Source organism: Elephantulus edwardii, unplaced genomic scaffold, assembly GCF_000299155.1.
Source record: "Elephantulus edwardii isolate Elephantulus edwardi_28Jun2011 unplaced genomic scaffold, EleEdw1.0 scaffold00217, whole genome shotgun sequence".
NCBI classification, from domain to species: Eukaryota; Metazoa; Chordata; class Mammalia; order Macroscelidea; family Macroscelididae; genus Elephantulus; species Elephantulus edwardii.
In genome coordinates this window covers 1,943,764-1,950,094 of record NW_006399967.1, presented here as the reverse complement: position 1 = coordinate 1,950,094, position 6,331 = coordinate 1,943,764, and positions in this window count along the sequence as shown.

The window sequence follows — 6,331 nt, the reverse complement described above, 5'->3', positions numbered from 1 at the left end:
TTGCTGGGGGGGGCCTCCTCTTGCTCAATGACCGTCTGCTTTCCCAGGACAACATGCATGAGGTATGCAGGACACAGCAGTGATTAAAGGGGACAGATTAGCTTTCCTGGAGCTGACGCGAAAGGAGGTCAGTGAACACACCGTGCCTGCAGCCTGGGGGCCAAGGTAGGACAGGTGGAGGCAAAGCCGGGGAACGCGGTGAGGTGTGGAGGGACTTGGAATTCTCTAATTCACCGGGCTGGGGGCGGACTGTCTCCACTGCTCATGTGCATACTCCACCAACAGCAGCTCTGAAGGACAGTGGGGTCTCTCAGCTCCTGAAGTTTCAAGTCCAAATCAGGGTGTCAGCGTGTCACCTGGCCCCACCTGAGCCCGGGGGAGGTGGGTGGTGCCCCGCTCCCACTCCTGGACCTTCTGATCAGGGACACAATCCGTGGCTCTCAACAGAAAGGGGGTGGAAATGTGGAACAGAACTTCCAGTTCTCTAAGAAGCCAGGCTTACTGGGCCTGGGGAGGCCAAAGGAGCCCCCAAGATCATGGCTCTTCAACACTTGAAGCAAAAAGATCCCCCAGAGTTGCCTTGAAGCTCAGGAACAGCTCAGCTCAAAGAGAACCACTGATGTGGACACAAAGAGTGAACAGCAACTTCAGAGCAACAGTGTGAAGGGTGGGGGGCAGGCAGACCACGCCGGTGAGGGGCGAGTGACCAGGACAGACTGACATGCTGCTATGACGTGAAGGGCATGGCCCCACCGCTGGCCAGCAAGCCTAGAAAGGGTAGAAGTTGGTGGATTCTGCTGCCTATGTTTTCACCAACAATGAAATAGGATTATTTCCCCCCCCTCTAATCCTTCCCACAGAAGCGCCAGAAATCTGGAAGGCAGTTCTCCAGGGACAGAGGGCCGAGGTCCCTGGCTCTCGGTGACTGATACAGTCCCAGAAGGTCTTTCCAACTTCTGACCTCGGGTGACAAGGGGACTGGGCTGTCACTAAGCTGATGCAGGTCCTCAGTGCTGGCTCTATAATTACTCCAGGGATGACAGGCCGGCCGATCCTGCACCCTATGGGGAACGCACTCGCTGTGACCTACTTTGTCAACTCTAACCTCTTCCTGCGGCCCAGGCCTGTCATCTCGGGGCATCGGAGGCGGGCAGTGCACAGCGGGGCTGAAGCTTCTGATGAGCCTTCCCAGGGTCCTATCCCCAGGCAGAAACAAGGGGGGGGGGAACTCAGCTCTGCCACCAGGACCCCGTTCAGACACTGGGGAGCCCCGGAACTCATAAGCTTTGTTTCCCCACACTGGTCAGGACTGAGATCACACAGTGGGGTGATCCTGGAAAGAGGGGACACAGAAGAACTGTCGCCAAGATGCCCTTGGCCCCCCACTCCCAGGAGCACAAGGCTGGATGTCCTGAGCAGCAGGTGATGTTCCCTGGGCCTTGGGGTAAAGAGACCATATTCTGGGGCTTTGACTCTTGTTCCTGATGGGACCTGAACCCAGAACTCACACACTGTGGGACTGGAGGAAGCCAGTCTCTGTGGGATCTAGCTACCTGTCCAAGAGGCCCTTGTCGGAGGTCCCCTGCCCCTGCTCCTGGGTCACCTTTCTGGCCTCAGTCAGATCTGCCCGTACGTCTGAGCCTCAGGGAAGGCCTGGAGGGTGTCCTTGGCTGGCCGGGAGCCCCTGTCCTCCTCTGAGCATCGAGTCACCCCCTCTGTGTATGTGCTGGCCCTGCAGACATTCTGTGGTTACAATTTGCCACTAAGGTGGGCTGGCAGGGAGGGAGCCTGGTGGTGCAGTGGCAAAGTGCTTGACTGCTAATTGAGAAGCTGATGGTTTGAATGTACCAGCTGCTCCTTAGGAGGCCTGGGGACAGTGCGGGAACCCCTCAGGGCCGTCTCCCCCCAGCGTCCCCCCACCCCGTCCCGTCTCACGGGGCTGCGATGAGGAGCTGAGCCTGCAGCAGGCGGCTTGGCTTCAGGGATTTGAAGCTGGTGGATGCTTCTGGAATCCCAGGCCTGTGCTAAGCAAGCTCTTCCCAGATAAGAGCTCTGGAGCCACAGTCCCATTTGCCAGAAGAAGAAACTGAGGCTCAGAGATGAACTGAGACATCACCTAACCTTTCCCAAGCTCTTCCTCTGTCCCACGTTTCGGGCTTGTTTGCTTCACTCACTCACCCACCCACCCACCCACCCATTCATCCGACACACCAGCTGAGGTTACAGTTCAGAAATAAGAACTGAACCGGTGACCATCAACACTGGTCCTGGTGATCCCCTGTCGGAGCGGGGTTAAGCTGCAAAGGGCTTTCAGGAACTGGCTGTGGTTTGGGTCGTGGGTCACCAGGCCTTCCTCCTGAGGCACCTCTGTGTGGATGGAACAGCCAGCCTTGCAGGAAGCAGCCCAGCCCTGCAGGAGGCCAGCAGCTCCCACCCGCAGGAGCCCAGGTTCTGGGCTGAGCTGTGGGAGAGTCCGCAGACAGCACAGGAGTGAGTAACCCTCAGTGCAGACGGGCAGGAGGCAGGAGAGGCAGCAGGCCCCTTGAGGGGTCACCGGCCTGGTCCTGAGGGACTCTGGTCCTGGACAGCCTGAACCTGGTATGGACCCGAGGCTGCGGAAGGTGCAGCAGGGCTGCTGACTGCACCTCCGGTCTCCTCTCCAGCCCAGTGGCCACCCCACGAGGCCAGGGCCATCTCCTGCCCCCTTCAGGCCGCGGGGCATCCACGGCCTGGCTGCAGGGCCGGGGGCCCTCGCTGAATGTGGTGTGACCCTGCAGACAGATGACACGTTTCAAGGACGGCAGCTCATTGCAATGCAGGGCGAGTGCAGCCGCTGGCCGCCTTGGGCCACGTGTGCACACCCCACCGCCCACACGCTGGTCCTCAATTTCCTGCCAGAGCCCGCTGAGCGGGGCGGGGGCCACAGCCAGGTCTTTCAGGGTGTGCTTTCATTCGGGGCTCACTGTGCCCACACAGCAACACAATCCCCGCCTCTGCCTCACACACTATCTTCATCTCCCCACAAAGAACTCTGCCCCCACTATTCTTCCATCCTCCCCTCCCCCAAACCCAACTGGGGTCCCCACTTATGGTGTCCTCCTGCCCCCCAGTCAGAGGAAAACTGGGCTCTGTAGGAGTTTCAGAAGCAGAAAGCCAGGCCTTTCTTCAGTGGGACCACAGAGTGGCCTGAGCCTCCAACCTTTTGATGAACAGTGAGCACATTAATCACTTGTGCCCCCAGGGAGGGACTGAGAGTAACCGCAGGGTCCTTATGGGGGGTCGTCAGAGGAGGAGCTGTGAGGATGGAAGCAGAGACCCCAAGATGTTCTGCTGTGGGTTTTGAGGGTAGATGCAGGAGGGACCAAGGGGCAAGGCATGTGGGGCCTCTAGAAACTGAACAGGCGGGACATGGCTCTCCATGGAGCCCCTGGAGAAGCAGTGGGCACCCCAAATCAGGACATTCGTGTGGGATTCAGCCCCTTACGGTCAGACCACCGTGCATGCTGTGTGCAGGCAGTCAGCTGGGGGGCTGGTCTCAGAAACTCCCAGAGGCAGGGCTTCCTGGCTAACTGGCCAAGGAGGACAAAGGGGGCTGGAGTGTCCTTGCTCTGTCACGTCTTCCCAGGGGGTCCTGTGCCCCAGCCTCCCCCATCTGCTTCCTCTCAGCAGAGGGGTGCTCTCTCTCTGGGGAGTGGACCACATCAGTTACATCCTCACATGAGGGGCAGGTGAGGAACAGGCCCGCGGGGCGCAGCTGAACCTGCAGGAAGGACGGGATCAGAGAGTCCAAGGCTGGGGGACTGGGCACTGCTCCTGGCCCCCCACAGCCCACTGCACGCACACCCAGCTCTGAATCTCCTGCCCCCGCCCTGCCCACAACCTGGGGCAGGAGGAGCAAACGGGGTCCAGCAGGGCGCCTCATTCTAGCTTCTGAGTGGGATGTGGGAGGCAAGTGCTCGAGGCCCACTTTTTGGGGACATGCTGTCTGCCCCCCAGGTCTGCTGCGCCCTCGTCCTAGATCTCAGCTCTCCCGGGGTTTTCATCTGTGACAACTCGTTAAGCCCTAATTAGCCTGATCCTACTGTGAGCGCCCACCCCCAACAGACCCTGGGGGCGGGGGCTGGGGCTCCAATCTGACACCTTGGGAGGGAACTGGTGGCACAGCTGCTTAAGCTGTTGGGTTTCCAATGGAAAGGCCAGTAGTTGGAGCCCACCAGCGATGGACGACAGCAAGTCAGCTGAGCCGAGGCGCCTTCCTGGCACTGGACGGGAGCACGGCACACCACAAGGAGTGATGGTGGCATGGTGGGTAAAGCGCTCACCTGGGTCCCAGCCCCCCAGACGCTCTGTGGGAGGAAGAGGAGGCAGTGTCTGTCGTAACAGGACGCCTCAGGAACTCCGAGAGGCTGTGTGACTACCAGGCAGGTTGAGCGGGGTGGAACCAGCAGTACATTTGGGTTCTGTGCTATCGAACCACAGCTGCGCACCCACCAGCCCCGCTCCAAAGGTGAGAACAAGGACGCTTTGCCGGAGAAGAGACCGAGGGTCAGAGTGGCCTCAGCTCAGGTGAGATACCAGTGCGCTGAGGCCACTCTCAACAGCAGGGGGTCGCCCAGGCCCGTCTGGGCTCTGTCGACAGCGCTCCGAAGGTTCTACCTGGTGACAAGGGGGTGAGTCAGGGGTGCCCGAGAAGACAGAGCCGTGGGAAGAGAAATCAAAATGCCGCTTCAGATCTGCTTTATATTCTCCCTGCAAGACACCCCCAGATCCTGGGCTAATCTGGGGGCGGACAGGCATCGCCACCCCCATTCTGCTGATGGGAACACTGAGGCCAAGTTGGGTGAGGACAGAGACAGGGATGGGGACAACCTGGTGTTCACTAAGCATCTGTTTATGCCAGCACAGCACAGCTGGGGTGTGATGCCTAGTTTAACCCCAGGGACATCCTATGGTCGTGTCCCTTTCAAGTTCCTGGACCTTGCAGCTCAGAGGCCAGCTGGCTTAGGGGACAGAGTGCAGGGTGGGTCACCTGCCACTGCTGGCTGGGCACCTTCCTGCCCTCACACATGCAGGTGGCAAGGGCCTTGGCCAGGGTTCTCCCAGCTGACTCCATCTGCCACTTCTGACCAAGGGATCCAAGGAGAAGGCCACGCAGCCCCCACCCACCCCTGACAACAGCCCCTGCTCCCACCCTCCACCCTGCTCACCCACACTCAGAGACCCTGTGTCCTCCACCTCCAGGGAGGCCTCCCAGACTGCTCCAGTTCTCACATCCTCCACACCACCTCCGGGGAGTCCTCCCAAACTGCTCTAGTTCTCTCATCCTTTTTAACTCCTCCAGAGAGCTCTCTCAGACTATTCCAGGCATCATGTTCTCCCTACCTCCTCCAGGAAGCCCTCCTGGACTGCTCAGAGGTTCTCACGCTTCACCACCCCTCCAGGGAGCCCCTTGGGCCACTCCAGGTCTCAATTGCCTCTGGAAGTACCCCCAGGCCCCATCATTCTGCTGCCCTGCCCCCACCCCTCCAGAAGCCAGCAGCTCTGGACCATATCAGCACACACAGGAAAGGCCAGGGTTGTCCTCAGAAACATCAGTTTGGAGCCCCCCAAAAGTTCCACACCCCCTCCCCAGGCACATGTAGAGAAGCCTGGTTCTAAGGAGGCCACGGAAGTGAATGCTGGGTCTCCTTTTTCCTCTGGGATGGAGACACAGGCACCTCAACTTGTTGAATACGCTGGTATGGCCTCCCAGCCAGACGCCTGAGACCCAGCGGGGCTCAGGCCCAGAACGAGGGATGGCGATAAGCTGCCCCCTTTCCTGCCCCCAAACCCTGATGGTGCCTGGGCACAGGCCCTGGGAGCCCTGGGAGGGGTTCATCCCTGCACCCCCAAATACTTCCCTGCGAGGCTGGGCAGCCCCCAGTATCCCATATGCTCACGGTGCAAATCAGGACCCCAGGTGGGAATGACACCCCAGTGAGGTGGTCAGGAGGGTGTTGTTCACCCTCCACTCCCCACAGAAGGGGGCACATCCTCCCTCTCCCCGCGCCCCCACTTCCCTAGGAGCTCGCCATCTGGCATCTCATTCCCAGTGCCTCAGGCACGGGGTGGGGGTCCCCAGAATGGGGAGGTACCCTTAAAGTTTCAGAGGGGAGCGAGCTCCGGGCCTGGAGCCCAGCAATGCACCCGAAGAGGGGCACGAGGGGCGCTGCCCCCGGCCGGGGAGGAGGGAGCGGATGGGAGTGAGGGTGGCAGAGCGCGGGACAAGCGGAGCCCCCCTGGCAGCTGCGCCCCCGGCCGCGGGTCACTCACCGGACGGCTCCGCGGGGAC